The following is a 21664-nucleotide window of genomic DNA, read 5'->3' as shown; positions in this document are numbered from 1 at the left end:
TAAATGTCCCCTTGATTTGCTCCTCTCGTGCCTGCACCTGAAACAATTCATTAAAAATGAATGAGAAGAAAGCAAAACACTGAGGTCTGGGAGATGAGAGGGAGCGGTAAGACGGAAAGGGAGTGCGAAAAAAAAAGACTGAAGCCTGAATACAACCAGGTAAAGATTATACGACATAGCTCGAAATATTACTTTCAACATACATCCGTCTGGAATTAGAACCCGCTCTATACGTTTGCTTAATCTTCTTATATAATTGCACATTTCTTTAGCTAACTTGAGGTTCCACCTTTGTGGTTTTCACATTTCAATTGACCTCCTAATGAATCTGTATATACACCATGTGTATGTTGATTAAAGACCAACATCTGTGTTGTAATTAGGAGGGCATACATTCCCATTTTAGTGGAACAGTGAGACGGTTCACATGTACTGCTGAACTTAATGCATCATTCCCACAGCTGTTTCTATTATTGAATGCCTCAGAGATTGAATTTCTCTGAAAAGAGAACAAATCAAGTACATTCACAGAGATACAGTTTTCAAGTGACATGACTTCATAACTTCCCTTTCCATTAAAACAACCAACCTTAGTGAGTTCTTGATACTTATGTACCATTTAAGGAATCACTGCGGGTGTTATGTGAATTTATGGTTGCATGTCAGTGCTATTCCACTCTGCTGGGGTATTGTGGTTTACACGCTTTATTCCAGAAAGGATGATTCATGGAAAAATCGTATCGAAAACTGGCCTTTCTCACTTTGAAGTTGGCTTTCCATTTTTGTTGAGCTCCTGAACTTGATGTCGTAGAAAGTGTTTAGTTTTTAAATGGCCACTTGTTGATTTTGTGTAATGCTTTCTTCTACGTGCCTTTTGTGTTTACCACGAAGCAACCTTGAAAGAAACCACCGAAGCCGTCACTTCAGTGCCATGAGAGCCCATTTTCATTGCTTCTTAACTTTGATCAAACATAAGTAAATAGTTAAAGAAAACACACATGGACAGTGGTTATTTTAGTTTCCCCCCAAGTCAGCCATAGCATAACAAGATCCCGGCTTTACATGAATAAGACTGCAATTCCATGTGAGCAACGGTGCGTCTCCAGCTTTATCAGATCTGTTTTTGTTTTGTTTGTCTTTCCCCATTTGCATCATTATGATGGGGAATAATCTCGAGTAGAGTTTGAATAGCCCGGTAATGAGGAGGAGGAATCAATCTTCCCTTCAAAGTAGGCCCGCTGCAGCAATGAGAATATAAACTCACAGTCATAAATTGCACACTTTAGGTCCCCACATTCTTCTTAATGTCTCTAGAGTTTACAGCGGCCTTGTGTGTGATACTCCACCGTTGACGGGCTGCTTGATTTACGAGAGTTTCTTTTTTTTCTTCCTGTTGGGAGGTAATGGTGGAGATATTCCAAGATAGCCTTCTCTGTGTGAGCTGTAAACATGCTGTAATTGTTGCGTTCATTTTGGGCCAAGCGCAAAAGGATGATCTTCCTCTACATCCAACTGACAATCTACCGTTAATCTCAACATTTTGCGTTTGGCCCGTCCATTCATACATATTCCACACGAATAGGCATAATTATAAGGAATAGTCGGTACTGTAATTAATGTCAGTTGTCAAGCGCTAAAAGGCAGGCAATGGGTAATGTTTCCCTGTGGCTTGAGCGAGAAGACCTTTGGAATCATGAGGCTTCTGATTGATAACGCCTGTCCCTTCTGCACACACAAATGATGCATGTAGTCATCGGAAATCATTTCAATCCATCAGTCTATCCATATATCATCCATATATAGGTATATAGGTAAAAGTGACATAACTGATTCGTTCAAAATCTTATTATCCAACTGACCATTCACTCCTCTAAACAGCAGCATTTGCAAAATGCTAGCAACTGTAACTATGCATCAGCTCTGGATGTGTCCACATGCTGAGGCAGTGTGCATGGTGCTGTCGTAGAAGTGATACTGTAGAAAGACTTCACAGGATGCTGTCTTTTTGTTGTTAGCTTTTCCAAAACCAAAACAGTAACGATTCAAACGGTTTGCTCTGTCATAAGCTGCAAATGTTAGCACCCAGCTGATTGATTTACCTCCTACATCTACATGAGAAAAAGCCAAATGAATGGTTCTATATCCGAGTTTAGAGTTGGGTGGCTTTGTCCTGCTCTATATGCTATTCAGAGAGGCGGACACTCCAGCAACCCCAGTACAACTTGCTATCTGAGACACATTCCTCATCCTCAAATCCTTAAAGGTACAACGTGTTGTCACTTTTATTATAACTTTTAAAGCCTATCAGCATCCAAACAGGGTTTGTATACGTTTTGATTAAAGCAATAACCGACTGCATATACTGTACGCTGTGCTGGAACGGAAAGCTTGACAGGCGTGACAACAGTAACTAAGAGGGAAGCCGAGTTACTCAGTGCTTCAGTAACAGCATTATCCACGAAAGACACTTAGATTAGATGCAGCGCGTCCATACTCGGCTCTCATGAGTAATGAAGTCAGCCACGTCTTCTCTGGCACCGTTTTTTTTTTCCAGGAAAGGTTATAGACGACGACAAATGAAGCTTTCTCCCTACAGATGTCCAAGCAACGACGGCTTTGTGAAATTACCGTAATGGGGAAAATACAAAGCGACAGCAACGGTGCCTGCTATTTGTATTCATGGCCACGACCTGCAGGAGGCCAAAGCAAATAGGAGTTTTGGAAAGGTGCAATGCCAGGAGTAAGTGGGGAACAAGCAGCAGGAAATCAGTTTAATGCTTTCAGCACTCTTTATGTTCTCCTCTTATTTTTTTTGATTAACTCTGTGTGACCCTTGCCATATAAGATGTGAACTGGCATCGGTCATGCTGTGTTAACTGGGATAGAAAGAAAAGAAATTCAAAATTTATAGCTAGAAAGGAGACATGATTGATGTACATTTTCCAACAACAATCCGGGGGCTGTTAATTCAATGTAGGCAATAATATTATTTTCAGGCCAGTCACAGACCACATCCATGATTTTTGCTATAATAACCGTGTGGTTCATCTGACCCTCGATGGGTGGCATTTTAATATATCCAGGTGCAGAGTAGAAAAGGAACCAGATGCAGGCTCCTTTTTTAAAAAGTACAGCTTTCTGGTTTGACTTGTGTGGAATGTTTTGCTATTCACATACATCACAATGATTGCTCTCTGAGGAACAACAGCTATACGAGACGAATATTTGTAACGCACGTCAGAATGATACTTTTAGTGACCGCTCTCCCACACTAGGTTTATTTCCCCAAGCCACCTGTCTCATCCTATGTGGGAATACAATGCTGGGGAAAGCTTTCTTACTGTACCACAAAGCAGCCGCAGCAGTAAATCAGCGGATGACCTAATCTAGGATACGAAAGGCAACATCCTTTTTTTTTTTTTTTTTTTCACCATTCCACATGGGATCTATTTCCTCTCAACATTAATAATACACTGGAGCATTAACGCATGCTGCAAAAGCAGATGTATTCTTCCCCAGGCTGATTCAACTTGTAAGCATTTCCTCTCGCGAACCCTCCTCCCCAGTCCTGAGGCAAAGCATGATTACCCGAATTTAATGAGATTTTTAATGTGATTTTTCTTTTTTTTTTCTATTCCTGCAAGACAATTCTCTCTTATGTACATACAGTGTTTAATGTTTGCAGTCTGATGGTATGCAAAAAGAACACATGTTGACTTCGTCCTTCCCACGCTTCTTTCCTTTGATTGTGTAGGCCAGAGGTCTGCTTCTTACCTTTTTATGTTTGCATGATGAAGATAATCCTCTGGGAAAGGCAACGAAGTAGGTGTGTTTTCTTTCTATCTCACCACATAGTCATTTCTGTTGCAGGGGATTACTTCATACCAATTTTCACAGTTTACACACCACCCAGACATGTGTGTGATCATTCATATCCAGTGCAATTAATATATTCAGTGCCAGCGGCATAGGTGTTAACCAGGGCATACTTATACTCCTGTAGTCTCTTCATTGTGAACCTAAAGTCATTTCAGTGTGATAGTCGCGCTTGCAGATAAAAACTTGACAAACTACTCACTCTGATGTTAAAATCCATAGGACCAACCTATGTCTGTTCCCATTCCTCTGACCCAGCAACAGAAAATGTGTGTTACTGCAAGTGTTGGTACTTGTTTTGTCCTCAAGAATCCGTGCTGCGAGCTGAAGGAAATATTCTCTCGAGTGCAGCTTAAAGTAGAGATGTCCGCTTGTATTCACCGTAATGAAAAGTACACGCTTGAGGATAAACATCTCCGAGGTTTATCGATCACAGGAAATCCCTTAGATATATAGCACCCAATAAAGTTGGAAAACAGTGGTATTTGTTGGAAACAGTCCACAAAATCCTCTTTATTCTTTATAGACTACTTCATATGTGCATAACAGAATACTTGTGCTTACAGACTGGACAGACAGAACGCTCCCCACACAGCTTGCCCTTTTATGAGTGTGTCCAAAAGTTTTTGATTGAAAAACCATGCAAACTAAATCTCTTTTTTTTTGTTTTTTATGAGTTGACTGACATTGTGAATTCGTAGCATTGGCGTTTTGTTAATGCTAGTTCTCTGAACACAGGTGAAGCCATTATGTTTTATTTTTGGTGCATTCAAATTGTACCTGTCTAGATCCTTTGAGAGCCTTTACTGTTTTCTTTGGAGAATGGCCAGGTATAAGTGCACAGCTACCACACTGATCATACAATAGGTCCTACATTATGGGTAAGTGCAGGGTAGATGCCATAATGGCAATGTGTCAGAAATGTAGATAATATAGAGGTTAGCTCGCTTAGATGAAAAGCATTTGTTGCTAAATGAGGGTGAATAGGGAGCGACACTGACAGGGTTCATTGGGTGTATCCTGACTAGACTACATGCACATTTTCAGTTTGCACACATATGCAAAGATATGAGGTTCAGCATACAGAGCTCACTTTCTGAAATAGAACTGCTGTTCAGACAGTTGTCATAAAAGCAGTTTGTTGTAATAGGAAGCCCTGTGCAGTATTCTCTGTTTGTGTGCTTGTAGCTTAGCCTCTCTGTGTCTCTACTTGGCTGCACTTTTGCTCCCTTCTTTCCTTCCCCAGTCTCCATTCCTCGACTGTGGGGTCATGGTGCATTCTTAAGCACATGTCATCCCAAATAACGGTGAGAGCCGACAGACCTTTGGCTTATAACTCAAATGCTAGCCTTATATTTGGACTATGACATCACAGGGCAACTTGCCTGGTTTCCGCACCGAAATTGCAACGTTACTTCTTCCCACAGCACAGACAGCAGCTGTTCTCACTCCATTTTTGAATGGAACGCAGGATTTCCTGTATTTCTTTTCGAGACTGATGATTACCATATGATCGTCCAACCAGAGCAATAAAAGTCGGAGAATTTAAATTTATTTTCTGGAGATACTTCTTAAAATGGTGAGGTAGAGTCTGCAGTGAGCAGTGAGTAGACAAAGGTCCACGTCATAAACACAGAATGCAGTGTCAACTCAAAAGTAGGTCATTTAAAAGCTCAGGTTGTTCTGCTATTCTGTGCTCACATTAGTATTTTAATTAGGTATTTTATTAAAACTGCTCCATCATATCATTGAAATGACATGGGAGACCACCCTACGCCAGTCAAATCGGTGGTGAGGGGAAATATGACCCTAAATACATTTGGATTCATTATTTATTTTGGTCACTATCCCGTCTTTATATGATCATTCTAATGTAATGTCAGTATGTAACCTTGCAGTAGTGTTTTTGTTCACTACAAGTGACTCAAACTTAAATACAGAGGGATATGTTGACATGGCTGGCCAACCTACCGACTCTAGTCATTAGAGAACTTTGGTGATGTCTTCCATTGCTTTTTTTTTCATTTTAGGGGACTTAAGCAAAACAAGTCGCTGCCAAGACAGTTGAAGAGAGAAGACAATACATCGGGGAAAAGAGGGGACGTAGGGAGGGATGGTGGAGACAGATTTGAGAAGCAGGAGGAGTGACAAGGCTGCACATTAGGGCCGCTGGTGTATCGGAGGGGTCGTCGTGTGTGTGTGTGTGTGTGTGTGTGTGTGTGTGTGTGTGTGTGCGTGTGTGTTAGCATCTGATTATGACACTCGGAGTGCTACAGTCTGTCTAACATGTATCTGTGGCTTTATGAGCCGATGCCAAACATGCACGGCTATGTATGGTTAGATTTTAAATGGTAAACACGTTTTTTAAATGACGGGATTAAAGGAATGCGACTGAATGAAAATGGAAATATCCTCAGTAAAAAGTAGAAGTTCATGAGATACGCCCAAAGTTTCTGAAAGTCAGAGGGGAAAGAGAATGTGACAACGATTGTGATGACTCCTGAGCTCAGATTTGACATGTTACATAGAGGATGGGTTTCCTTCTCTGGCGCTGGGAGACACTGTGGCAAATGAAGTGAGAAGCCTCCATTTATTTTCTCTTTAAATCCCGCTCAAGGTTTCTACTCCACTAACCTCCAATCCCTGCTCATATAAAAAGACACACGCAGTCACATGCTAGTAACTGGAAGAAATCATATTCATAGTAGACAAGAAACAGTTTTTTGCAACATGTTATTGTTGTGATTATGTTGCATAATTATTCCTAAATCTTGCTGAGGAATCTGCAGAGAAAAAGCAGGTTTCGGGGCTTAGGGGTTTGTCAGCTCTAACCCACGGTGAGGAGGAGGGGGGGGGTTCTTTCCCACAGGATTTCCGGGAGCTGTCATTGTAGCTCTGAGACAGCTCTGAATTTATCTGCAGGCTGACAGTGGAATTATAACTGATAAGGTAAAAATATTTGACTAAAGTCGAAAGGAAGCTCTCTCTCTGTGCCTCGTTATATTAAAGAGCAAGGCCAAAAGGGGGAGAAACCATCTCTAATGGGTTGCATATGAAGGCTTACTATACAGAGTTTGGACGACACCCAAAGCCAATTATATCTCTGTCCAAACTAAATCGTCACCTCAAGCTTTTTAGGCTTTTACGTCTAATATTATAACGCACTGCAAGAGTGTTTGCCATGACACATTGCCCATTTCCCTTCCTCTCTCGTGATGGAAGTGGGCCACTAGATCATGGACCTTTTTTTTTGTCTTTGCTGCTGTCATGTTAACAACTTGAGGTTCTTAAGGGTTTAATGGGTGCAATAAAATGACTGTCAAGTTAAGGGGCCAAAGCTATCCACTTCAAATAGCAGAGCCAACGTCTCATTCCCCTAAAATTACACTGCAGCTCCAATGCAAGCGTCCACCTGAAGCTTTTGTTTTCTTACCTCTGAGAAGCAAATGTCTTTTTTTACATTTTATTTTACCTGGGAACCGTCGGTGTGTGTACTGCCTGATTATCCACTCAAATAAAAAGCGGAATATTTGAACAACAAAGGGAGCAGACTGTCAAAATGCCTGCCGAGGGGAGCTTTTGGTGTGTTTTCCTATAAACACACAATGTTGAGTAAATTTGATTGTTCTGATTTTAACCTCAAGCTTCAACGCTCAGTATATTCATACACTATAGTATATTATCAATAATGTCACTTCCTTTCAGCCTGTCTGTAGATGCCATGTAGTGTTAGGTTATCCCTTGCTTTAATGTTGGCAAGACGGCATTTTATTTACTCCACCAGAGAAACAAAATCCAGCACTAAATTCTGAAAGTCTTCGGTCTAAAAGAGGCAATTCACAGCAGCTATTTAAAAGATAGTAAGACTTGATCTGGTTCGTATTAGCCGAAGAAGTGCATTGTAATGGAAGGTACAGGATGTACTCTGTGGACAAGCAGTTTATTTTTAAATGTGAACTCGTTGCCCAACTCCAAATGTGACAGATGCCATTGGGTATTTGGTGAAACTTATTTTGGCACAGCTTTACAAAGTCTGACTCTTCCTTCAGCTACAATGGATAATTCTGGAAACACTTAACTGGCTCATCTGATCTGGGAGTATAATAATCCAAAATGTGAGTGGAATTGCTACTGTAATCTCCACACTGGTGTGCTAAGAAAACACTTTCAAGTTCTCATTGTTGGCAAAAATCACTTCCTACAAGACCATCTGATAGTTCTTTGTATTATTCACTTGGTTCTGCATGTGAAGACGGAGCCTTTCTCTCTTTTTTTTAGCCCCATGAATATACATACTTTTAACTAATATACATCTACTTATAAATACTTTTAACGGCAGGATAATATCCTCTTGATGCAAGGCAACAGACACATTTTTCTGTAAGAAGGCATATTTTAATCCGTATTCTATATCTCTCAGCCTTCAGATGCTGTGTTCGGAGGAGGAGGAATTGCCAACACAATCTACAAAATCAAATCCTATTAAAGCGCAATAAACAAGAAGACACTAATCCATCCCACGCGTGCCTCTGCCAACTCTGAGCCAGGCTCTTTTTGTGAGATACTGGCTGCAGTTGTATCGACTATTTACCAGTTGCTCGCCCACTCTTTCTCATCAGTGTAAATTAACTGTAATTTAGGTGTTTACCTACTGCAAAGTGGGCTTGATGCTTTCAGATAGGGCTGCAAGTTGTACATCATTTTTGGAGATTTCCATTAGCTTTGTTAGGAATTAGCCCTATAACTTCTGTATATACATGAAAATCAATTTTAGAATGCAGGCGGGTAAAGGACAACGGCATCTGTGATGCATGTTTTTATTTTATAAATCAACATATTTCTCATTTTAAGTTAGAAAAATCAATAAGTTATGATTAAGGTAAAATTTTCTTTTATTTTATGACTCATAGCCCCCTTGTACTTGTGTCCATATAATACTGTAATCCAGGTTTATGTTGATGGGTGTGAGTTGACAGTGGGTGTGCTGGCATGAGGTGCAGAAGGGCTGACAGAGGTCTTTACCCTGACAGCTGCCCCTTTCAGTGAGATCACTAATGGTGCCGTATCACTACAGCAGCGTTTAAGGCTGACCTCATCTGCAGGATATAATGACTCAGCAATATTCAACTGCAAGGTGGTCCTCCAGTAGGGCAACCCCACAGTGGACACAGGCAAAGCCACCAATCCGATCTCATGCACATTAAGGTAATTGACTTTATCAAGACAAATCCATCCTATATTGAATGACATCATACCCATACTGAGTTTACAACTAAGGAGGATTCTTCAGAGTGGCTGCTGTGTAGTAAATCAAACTACGGCTTCAAATGTGTTCGACTGTCAAGCCACCGAACGCTGCGACATGTTAAGTGTCTTTGGTTATATATTGAATGTAGCCACTGTTTGATTGGTTAATTGGAATGAATCATTACAGAATTATCGGTATATTGCATAAATGAATAACTATGAATTGGCTGCTATACATTGCAGTTTGCAACTATCTTTTTCTTCCTGCATAGGTTTTATAACATTGCCAATTATCTATAGAAGCACATATTGCATGAAGTACTATATGGTATAGGGCTGGGCTTGATGTGTCAGATAATTGCACTTGTCATTGTGTCCTACTCATTGCATCACACAGTAGCTTGTCTTGGCACTAAAATTGCTGTTGCTGTTTGCATTCAGAGACATTCCACATGAACTCCATTCAGGAGGTCTACAGAAATGTTGCTATTCTCTATTGTTATTGTTCTCTACTATTCTCTTCAAAAGTGTGAAGTGACATGTTGTTTTGCCCAGCTGGCAATAAGTGTAAAATCATTTCCAATTTGCCCATGCTAGATGCACACGAGCAAAATACGCTATTACAGTTTTCCACTTGGGTTGTGCTGAGATACTGTACCTGGCAATACATACAAGCTAAGAATATGTGTGTCTGACTTCTCAGAAATGTATCATATAATATATTTACAGAACTATTAATTACATAATATATATGTTGTTAATTTAAGAGAACAGATTAATAACTTTAGGGAATGAAATTAACATTTGACTTTTTTCAGACTACCTGGCGAGATATCGCAAAAAAAGATATGTGTAGTAGATGCATTTCCATCAACTGGTTTGGAGTTAATAAAGTAGGCGACGGTGTAGTTTAGCCAGAAGTTGCCACAATAGGCTACGCATGGCTATAATCTACAAGCTAACAAAGTAAACGTAGAGGTTGCAAACTGGAAACCAAACTTGTCTTGCCCATACAACCCATGGACGATAGCAAAATGGAGAGAGATCTTCAGCAATGTGTTTCAATCGGGAACGTTTTATTTGTTCTTTTGTGTCGGCCATGTTTTATCCGATCCATGAAGAAAAGCATTTGTCCGTTATGGCAAGACGCTGAAAGCAGAAACAGCTGATCAGTCATGTGAGTTAAATGTTCTCTACTTGAGAACTGATCAGAGAAACGCATTTCCATAATCCATTTAGTGCTTCAACTCTTTGTCAACAAAAGGAAAACCACCTCAAGCAAGCATTCGACCGTCTTTGTGCAGTTGAGCATTTTATTGAATTTTGCAGTTTCCATACAGCTTTTCTAATGCAATACTTTAATGTGCATATAAATACGTGAATGCAATCCCGGCTACTAGCGCCAGAGAGCACGTAAAACCGACAACAACCAAGTTGGCCGACTGAAAGGCGTTATTAAAGAAGCCCATGACATTAGCCGTCACCAGCTAAAACTTTCACCTTGTAAAACACGTTCAAATGACGGGCAAGAGCTAATTTAAATGATCTCTTGCTGTTTCAAATGTTCAAAGAGTGCCATTAAATTGCATGGCACAGCAAATGGTTATTAGAGCAGTTTAAACAATCAAAAGGCATTACATTTCCAACTCAAAGTACCTCTGGGGGGGGGCTCTGTTTTAAACTGGCAAATTGCTAGGAACTTAGCTCCTTTGTTTCAAGATTCGGTTAACTGTGATGACAAAGCAGAAAAGGCTAATCGGTTCCCGCCACAGATAGGTGCCACTTGTTGGGTTTTAGACTGAATTTAGTTGTTTACCAGGGAAAAGCTAAGTGCAGTGTGAAATTCTGTCACGCCGTTTGGGATGGGACTAACTCTGATCCCTACCTTTTTTTTTTTTATAAAAGTCTAGTGAAAGCACTAAAGCCTTTAACTTCATCCCTGCTGGATACGCTGTGGACATGGAGAGGTGAGACCTGTTTAAGGTAGTCATTTTGGTGCCAGGCCTTGACGAGGCAATAATAGCTCTTGTGTATACTTAGAACGGGGAAATGGTGCTGCTCCGTCGGTGTGGTTTCTGTGCGGCCTGCATTGTTTTATTTCCCTCTCGTAGGTTCAGCGTTAATTCTCGGTTACCACTGTCACACTGACACATTTCAATTACATTGACGATTACACTGATGGAAACGGGGAGAGGGAGAGAACAATGAATGTGGGAGCTGTGCAATTGCCGTCCTTCTCACACCACTTTAAGGAAGCTTCAGAAAAAGGCTCCGGTGTGTGTTTATCAGTGTGTTTGCGAGTTTGCACATAAATTTAATTAATCAAGACCGCTGCTGTTTTTAATTGTGAATTCCTAATTTAATGACTCAATGGTGTTAAGTAGTTATGTAGCCAACAGCCTCCACCTTGCTGTCTCAGCATCATAAATACACTAGATGGTAGGTTTTACAGTCACCATTACCGCGGGGTGGGGTCTACACACACAGGGACTTGTACTCACACACATGCATACGCAATCAAATGAGGCCTGCAAATTCCTCATCATCGCCGAGATGAGTGAAGCTTCTGCTGTACCCAGACATTAACCCACACGCATCCACAATTTTCTCAGGCTGACACTTCAATTAGGCTAATCCTGCCTGCATACAAAATGCTGCACTCCTTCTCTCTGAACCGACGTTGCTGGAGACATGCCATACTCCTGTGCTTTTTTTCGCCCGCTCTGCATCACAAGTAGAGGAGCTTTTCGCAGTGATGGAGGAAGCCAGAACGATCAGTTCCACTTCCAGGCAGAAACACAGAGGAGAGATGCAAGGAAGCAGAGAGAGAGAGGGGGGGAGGGAGGGAGGGAGGAAGGGGAAATGGTGGGCGGTCGAGGGAGGCCAAAAGACAAAGTGGCGCTTCTGTGTGTTTCCCGCTTTTATATATTCCACAGGCTAATAGAAGACATGGCGGAAGCCTACAGTGCAAGCTGCTGATATAATAAACAACTCAGTGGTGTTCCTGCAGAAGCGTCCACTGTCCTGGTTGTGATTGGTTGTGATTGGTTGGGAGTCTTAATTGTTTTAGTTGCTTGAAGGCACTTGAAAAATGACTGTGAGGACAATATGGTCCCAATTAACAAAGCTCTTAACTTGGAAATTTGACCAACTACCCTACCAGTAGATGATAATGGCAAACGTCATCGAATTGTCTTTGTACAATAATTAAACTGCAGGTACATTTTAATTGCAATTGTTTGTGAAGTATGTTTTATTGAGAGGGACAGGAAGTGTTGAAGGATTTCCAAGTGATATTGATTGTTATATTCCTCGAAAACCGAGCCGATACAATTGGGGAGTGGGACTTCTGCCATTTGACTGCATGGCACTGTAACCTAAAGGTAAAAACACTCACCGTGGCATCTGGATTTTAATATTTGACATACAGTATTCATAACATGAATGCCAGTGGATATGGCTGTGATGTTATGAACGCTAACAAGCAATGGCCTGAAAAGATGTCACCGATGGATCGGGAGCAATTGCAGGCGGTCCCACAAATGTGTCCATCTGAGTTGGAGTGATTGCTGCCGTGTCTAGGTACGGTGCATCAAGACGGCGGGAGAGTGAGAGACAGTTTTCAGGAGGGAATAAATTGAGTAGCAAACACAGCTGCTATGGCATCTTTTTCTGTATGCGTTTGTTGGGGAGTTCAGGAGAAGTCGCTGTACTCCACCATTTTTCTCTCAATATCCTCGATACACAGAGCAGAGAAACGCAGTTGCTACCTCCAGTGCTGCTCAAATGCTAAAAACAATGTAGGTGTGGAGGCTGTTTTTTTTTTGTTTTGTATTACCCGTCACTCTGCAGTCTCAAGTGACTGTCGGCACTACATGGACTTTCCACCCCCACCTCCTCCCTTTTCTTTTCCTCCCTCCACCGTTCCCTCTCCGGTATCTCTCTTCCCTGAGGCAGTACACGAGGACATCTAGGCCACCAGTGGGAATACAGTAGTTAATCTCTGCTAGTTAAATGCTCTTGTATGGCCGTGAGCTGTAGCAGTCAACCATCCCCTGTTTTCTGCTTTACTCGCTCTCGGGGGAATCGGTTCAGTCCTATTTTAATGTATTACATGAGGGGAAGAAAAGCTCATTTCAAGGTAACAGTTTTAAGCCCGTTTAGTATTATTATACTGAATTGATTGTTTGATTGGAAGTGTTTGGCAGTCTGCTTGCAGCTTTGTGACTTAAACGAGCAATGCTTTTCCAAGGTGTGGCATCGGCGAGAAGACTTTATTTCGGTTGATTCGGTTCTCCATCTGCCACCTCGTCTCATTTTAGCAAACGGGACACAAATTGTCTGTTGGCTCTACTTGTGCCAATCACAAAATCCAGCAGGACTCCTCGTACTCATTAGCATTCCCTTCGATGAGTTACCAATTTTGATGTCGCAATACATTGATCACCCCCGCACATAAACCACGGGCTAGCAGATAGAGGTGGCACTAAATGCTTTTTAAATGATTTTAACAATTTCTTCGGTAGCTTCAGGTAAGAGTCCCTGCCTCGCACGGAAAATGGACTCTGCCACCGACTGGCCTTCAATAGTGGATGCGCTTTAACAACCTCCCTGGCATAGGTGCAAAATAACCATTCCAACTCTCATTGCAGCTGCAACAGATGGAAGTTTGACTCAGTGGTCTCTTTTGTAGCTGTACCTTAAGCTAATCCTTTTGTCCACTATATTCAGAGTGCTCAGAATTGAGAACAAATTGGTGTGAAAAATATTCGTATATTCATGTTCCAACAATGAGATGAAGCGTGACACTGAAATTGTGTTTTGAAGCTGCGGGAGGACAGACCTGACAGTTCTTAATTGTGTCTCATGACTTTCAAAATAGAAGCCTTTTTTTTTTTTTCTTTGATTCTGTGGTTGAGCGTATCATTACCTGACTCTGTAAACCTCTGTAGAGGAAGATGACAGCTTTATATTATCCCTGATCTCATTTAGAAAGAAAAAAAACAATTGTGAACAAGACATTGGAGCGAAGATGGACAATATGAAAGCCTCGTTGTGTATGAGGAGCCCCCTAAAAGCACTCTTACTGTGGCAAAACATGGTGCCCCGTCTCCGCTTTCAGCTGAAATTATATACACCCTGACAGTGAAATGACTGCCAGCTGGTGAAGGAAAAAAAAAAGGGGGGGGGGGGGCATTTAATTTCAGGACAGCTCATTTTAATTGCATCCCCATCACCACCTCCAACCCATCCATGAATTGCTTAAGACCACATTAGGCTACAGCATTGCATTAAAATTTGAACTTACACTTGCGCCACGTTTTTTCCCCATTATATGCAGGAAGTTGAATTTTCCCATTACACCGAGTTAGTCACAGCCACTTTCAGTTAGCGGAGCTGCCATACACAGAAGAGTTTTATCATCAGAATGTATTATGTAAGATTGACTGCAGGGTGGTGTGCAAGAAAGAAAGAAAAAAAAAAACTCTTGGTATTATCAGCCCCATACGTCTAAAATGGAAGCATCCTATACAGCGGTGGTCACGGGGCTGGAAACATTCAAATGGGCCAAGAGTGCTGATGCTTCCTATTTACCGGGTTGTAATGGATTTGTTTGTGGCCCAAGCTCCCCCTCCTGTCTCGAAGGAATATTGGGGGCTTAGCTCCATTCACTTTCTGCTGCCCTGGCCATTTATTTTGATTAGCGAATGAAGTCTTCCACAGAGGCATACCCAGAATAATTGACACTGTGTCCTTTGAGGTCACAAAGATATACCCTTAGTACTTATCCCCTTGGTGAGGTGGCAGTGTATGAAAAGATTGCCGCTGAGCACCGAACTGAAGGTGTATTATTGCTTCAGGTTGCAACATAAACCGGTCGGGGAGCTCGTAAATTATATTTCCTGTTCTTTTTTTTCAGGCTTGACAGGATAATTGATGTGTGCTGTGAACTTCCTATTGGTTTCAACTAGCCTATATATTGTATATATTTCTTTTGTTGTCCGTCAGGTCACGAGGGATGCCGGTGTGTTTTTTATTTTTAGGTCATATGACCTCAGCTCAACATTTAAGGAAAATTTAATTTCCGTACAGTTTCATATCAAGAAGAAAAGATACATTTGGAGGTAGGGGATCCTTTGTCTTTGACCACTTTGTTTGTGTTTGATCGCTCTGAGACGTGTCGAGTAACATTAGCTCAACCGATTAACTTAAAATGAATCAAATGCTAATTTGACCCATTTTTTTTATGCAAAAATTACACAAATTGTGTGTTTTTCCAGCTCCTGAAATGTGAATATTTTCTGGTTTTCACATTTCAAGACGTCGTCACCATGAGCTCTGGCATCTTGTGGGGGAATTTACTGACAATTGACCGAACAATGAATCGCTTGAGAAAAGAATTAGTAGATTAATCAATAATGGAAAGATTCAATAGTTGCAGCCACAGGGGTCTCTTGAGTAGTTGTTTAACTGTACTCTCACAGGGAGATGTGCTGATGTAGTGATTTAGTAATCTGGTATTACGATTAAAGTTATCGATATATAAATTGTATGCATCTTCAACCGCAAACTAACTAACTAGACACCAGAGATCGGATGCCAAAAACCCTTTTTCCCCCCCTCGCGTCCACATTCAGAGATTAGATCCTGAAAGCGCCCCGATGCATGTCCACTCCCAGATGAAGCCAACTAGGAATGAGAAGTGCACAGGCAGAGAGGGGAAGGGGAAGCAGATGGCTGGCCGACAGAGGTTCTGATCACGGGGATGTTGGCAAGATGCTGAGCGGGAGAAATTAACCTTCAGAGGTTTCTACACTGCGGCAACTGTTGGCTCATGCTGGATTCCTCTCTGGCCCTCTCTTACTATCTCCGTCGTTTCTCCAGTCGAGCTTTTCGCTCAAGCCGTCCCCCCCTCCCCCTATCCCCCTCCATTTTCAGCAATTATTACGTCCCTATTTTCTCTCCCTCTCTTGCTGTACTTGGTCACAGAGTAAAACAAACCCTTTTCGCAAAGCTAGCTCGGAATAACGGCCACTTCAAACAAAAATGTATAATGACGCCGTTAACTGGGTCTTCCTTTCCTTCCCTTGCAGTAGTTGCCAAAGGTCAAACCCTCATCTCGCTCCTGAAGTAGCTCTAATGCGATGCGCAGGCAAAGTCAATGTAGCGTCGGCAGCAGTGTCAGCTCTGATCTGGGTCCTTCCTCGTTGAACCGGGAGCCCGCTCACTTGAGGATCCCCATATGGATCATCATCACCAGCCTGCTGCAGGGCGGAGTATCTGTCTCTCCGCTGCACAGCAGCCGTCACTATTCTGCCGGCAAAAGGCCCCCGGGTTGCGCTGCGGACTGCGGACCCATAGCTGTCCATTTAAATTGCAGCACAGAGTTGCCCCGCTTGTTCTGCGTTGTGCCTTTCAGTCCACTCAAGCCAGGAATCCAGGAAGTGCAACATCTGTTTACACAGCTGCTTTGCTCGCAAGTGTTAAAATGAGCTCTGCCGGCGGCCAGCTGGGACAGTGAATTGGTGACAAGGATGATGATATCGGGCCTGGATCGGATATCGGTGACGATGGGGCAGATCTACTTAATTCTATTTTACCAAGTTGCTGGTGTTCAATTTCTTATTTTAAAGATGAATAGCAATTCAATACATTTAGGTCTATGTATTTGTCTCTTTTTTGTTTTACAAAGCCTGATGTTGCCTCAACACATAACACATAAAAGAATGACCACAGTTACTTCCACACAATGAGGGATACAGCCTACTAATATACCACTGGAATCAGCCGGTACCCAAAGCCCAGGTGTTGTTGTTGTATCGGCACTGCTAAGGTTGTCCTTGTGAGGAAAGCATTTTAATATCGGTTCAAAGAAGAGGTCATGGAGGTAAGCTGTGTTGCTTTATTTTCTTTGTAGTTATTCTTGAGTTGTTGCAGAAGGTATTTTAAAAAATTCTGTAGAAAAGCATTGTCAATAAGGTGACGTTTGACAACCTTTGTTGGAAGTGCAAATGTGTTGGATCCTGTAAATGTTATGAAGAGGTTATGAATGCCATAAGGCCTTGCAACACTCCAGGGACACAGAGGAATAGGTGTGGGAGAGGCAGAACCTAACTGTGGGGGTACAGTATACAGCGCAGATACACCTTATGTTGTGTTTTATCCTCAAAGAAGATGAACAATTTCTCTTTGCAAGACAGAAGGGAAATGTTAAGTAAATATGCAGGCAATTTCAATTAAAACTTCAAATGTTCTTCTCTGCTGGAGATGTTATCTTTTTTTTTCCCCTTACTCGAGTTCTTCAACTTATTTTTCTACAAACAAGATATTAAGCCAGCGGAGGTGTTCAGTAAATTACTTTGATTTAAGCATTCTCATACGAGCGAAGTCATTGATTTTGAGTTTTTTGATAAACACATTTGTCTCTGCCTTCTCTGCTTAGTTCGACAGTAACCATCATCAGTTAGCTTTACTGTATTTGGTCTTTCTTATTGCAACCCAGTGGACTAAATACAGCTTTGTATTTATTCAATCGAGAATCAATTTTAAATCAAATCAAACTGAATGACATCAAGAATCTCATCGTGGGATTCCCCCCCCCCCCCCCCCCCCCCCCCCTAGAGATTGAAGGTTTTGTTTGTTGAAAAGGTGCCGTGATTTACATATAATGAATATCTTCACAGCAATGTTAATATGAAGATGGATGCATATGGAGCAGAACTGCCAACAGTATCGTATTAGTGCAAATTACTCCCAACCTTATGCTTGAAGTTGGTGAGGTGGTGAAAGATGATTGTTGATCAACACAGGAGCATCACAAACACAGTGGGGGGGGGGGGGGTCTAAGCAAACCTGCCAATAGAATTGAAGTCTTCAAATGCACCGTTATGTAATTATTTCTTCGCTGCAGTAGAATTGGGAAGCAGAAGCTCTTCTTCTTTCTAAACTGAGAGAATAACAGAAATGTCTCGTTGTTTAATCCCACTCACTACTGTTGGCAAAGCTGCAACGCTCCCTAGCCTTCATTTGGACGCGTTTCATCAAATTTAGCACGTGGAAAATAAAGCACAAGGAGAGTGAGGCAAGCTGTCGTTTTCTAGGTGGGGGGTGGAGGGGATACATGAGAAATTACTTGTGCGCAGTATTGTGAATGGCTGTATGGTTTCACATTTCTGCAAAAAGCGCTGAGAGACGAAGACAAAACATCTGCTTGACACATCTGAAGTGCAGTCTCCGGTGAAAAATAAAAGCTGACGACAATGGAGAAGCAGACATCTGCATTGGCATGATTGCTCAGTGAATTTAGAATATCATTTTGGACAATTTCCATCAAATTGTCAGGAACGAGATGAAGCAATAATTGCTCTTGCCATGCGGTAATCCGTGCAAAATGTTCCTACATGTCACATGCCATTCTTTAGGCGTCATGGTGTGGTGCTTCTAAACATTTACAGCTATATTGCCTTTCCAGAGGCACTTTGCTTGTTCTGGCAGATGCAATGATTAAGTTAAGTTGCATATTTAGTTTCAGAAAAACAAACAAAAAAAACATCTCCCACAAACATCATCTTAACCTCTTAAGTTGATTAAAGGTACGTCTTGATATTTATTACATTTTAGAGCTGCTATGATTTGCTATTGTGGATATTTTAGACTAATAGACTCGGACTCAGGAATAATGTTTACCAAGCTCAGTGTCATACCAGACAGTATCTTTGATATATATAATTATATAACTATAATTAATGTGCAATTGTTCCCAGTCATTCAAGCATTGCTGAAACGCCGCCTGTGTAGACTTTACCTTTTAGTTGGTCTTTTTTTAAATAATCTGTGGCGTTGGTACTCTTTGTATGTATTTATTTTTGTCACGATACACATTTACACTACGTTATATAAATATTAATATGTACCACTCTATATTGATTGTATTTTTCTAGCTTTAGCTGAAGATGGATCTTCTCCCACTATCTATCTAAACCAGTGTATTCATAATGTTTAACTATTAAGGGTAAATCTGATTTTAGATTGACTATTTATTGTGGTTTAACTTGAGGTTGCTGGTTTAACTGGTGTCATTCTGGTGTTAACGTAACACGTATGTACATAATCGAAGAGAAGCAGCAACAAATTGCAAAAGAAAAGGTACAGTGTTTACGTAGTGCAATGGCACCGGATGGTATGCAATGTGGTTTTAATTTCCGAGTTACAACACTAGACCACTTGGTTGGTATGGTGAACAAAATGTGTGGTGAAAACAAGGCAGGCAGCTTTGAAAACATTGCACATCTGTCAAAGGTTCCCCTGATGATACATTGTAGCTGACATCAGTGACAGAAACAAAAAGCGGAGCGGTGGAAATCTGTTAGACTGTGGTGAGGCTCAGTTTCCCCTTCCATGGGAGGACTGTGGGTAATGTGTTGGACCCAGACCAGTAGGGGGTAAAATAGCTCCATCCGTCTTTTCAAGTCAGAGTGAGGTGGAGGGAAACAAGTGAAACGTCGATGCATAACACTGACATTTTTTAATAGAATTAATTTATAACAAATGGAACTTGTGTCAGCAAAGAACTGATTTTCACACAGACTTCTTTCGCCACCAATGTGTAAGAAAATAAAAAGCACTCCTTTCATTCAGAAAAAGAAACAGTTTACGCTTACAACTAATCAGAGGTAATTGTATGATCTTTTTAACAAGCCTTTTTTTTTTTTTTTCTTTTCTTTTTTACAATTTCATTATTTAATTTTCAGTCTATGCATCCAGACGAGAGATAGATAGAGAGAGCAGAGAACACAACGTTTATTTCTGTTAATGACACTCCAAGCTTGAATGGCAAAGCCACAAGAACAGATGGTTGGGGGACAGATTCTTCTGAAGTCGTTTTGCTGGAGTAACCATGGCATCAGAATGGATGCTCTTTTTCGCCACAAACGTTTTTTTGTTTTTTTTGTCTTTTTCAAGAGTCGATACCTTTTTTGTGTTATTTACATACACACAAAGTGAACGTTTAAGGAGATTTTCTTTTTATAGATGGGTTCAAGTAATATATTGTTGGGTTAAGAATCAATAGGGCAGTGCATAGTACAAAGATAGAGAAAGTGCAAATCTTTCTACCCGGCCAGCTTTGGCCATTCTGCAATGTCTCACCCTGCATATGAGAAATCAATAAAACCAAAAAAAACATGGAAAGGAAAAACTGAGATGGGGAAAATAAACATCTGAGACCTGAACATAATGTAACATTAGCCACCACGAAGTTAAATAATAGCACTTTTATATCTCACAATGATGACAAAAGTAATGGGTTAAGCAGACACACATGAAACACATAGCTGCTTGAGTTTACAAGGGAAAGAAAGCACCTGGAATGCACATCCACAAAGCTATCAGGAGGGTACGGATGCTGCTCAACATGACCCAAACTAAAGCCCAGTCTCAAACTGTAATGCCATTTAAAGAAAGGAACATGACACACCGTTTTAGGATTGTCAGGATAACAGAACGTTTAGTTGCAGATTGCGTTTCTCGATCCACTCTCTGTTGTGTAGTAGTGACGATGCATGAAGGCCAGAATTCAAACCCAAGGCATGAAGGAGAAACCCTGAGGTGATGACGTGTGCGTCCAGCATTCTTTTTAACCAAATAACTTTTTAGTGAGGTGATTTTAAACTCTGATAATTGCTGTCTTAAAATGTAAAATGTTGAAAATCTGTTAAAAGCTCATTGCCGTTACGACGGGCCTCTTTATCTTTGTGTATTCTGCGTTATCGTCCCTGTCTCTATGTCTGCATTTGTTAAATATGTGTTTTGTAACTATTGTGTATTCTTGACTGTTTTCTGTGGAGGCCAGTGATGTATTTAGAGTTTTATTCTAATTTACTCAGCCACAGTAAGGCCACTGAAAATGAAAAAAAGAAATGAGCTTTGAAATGTTCTTATTTGCATATATAATCTCATTATGTGACAATGAATACAAAAAGGTAAATAAACTATATGGTTACAGTTGTACTAAATGCCTAGATTACTCAAAGGGTACATTAATATGTTAAATGAAACATTATAAAAACAGGCATAAATATAAGGCACTCTAAATGCAAAATGAAGAAAAGAAGTTATTACCATTGGATGCTTTAAAGAACCACAAGGAAGTGACTTCTTTGTACCTTGCCCTATTGTGTGGAGCGGTGATTGCGGCTGTGTGACCCCTCTGCCTCTAATTACAGACTGTATGAGAGCTTGGAAAAAAGAAAAAAGAAAAAAATGCACCAGTGATGCTTTGACTGGCACCTGACATTCCCGCTCCCACACCTCAGTTGCGGGTGAAACAAGAATGTCACGAGTGAATGTCACATCCACATAGACCCCTATCTGAACACACACACACACACACACACACACACATGTATTTATTGCACAAGAAAAGATGCACTGAATCAGAATACAACTGTGTCCTACTGATGTGCATTCCAGTGAAATATCTCATTTCATTTCCCCCATAGCGCACAACTCTCCATCTGGAAGCTTTCATAGACGGTCCATC

The sequence above is a fragment of the Pholis gunnellus genome (genome assembly GCF_910591455.1).
Source record: "Pholis gunnellus genome assembly, chromosome: 23".
Lineage (NCBI taxonomy): Eukaryota > Metazoa > Chordata > Actinopteri > Perciformes > Pholidae > Pholis > Pholis gunnellus.
Note: the sequence above shows the minus strand (reverse complement) of the source record.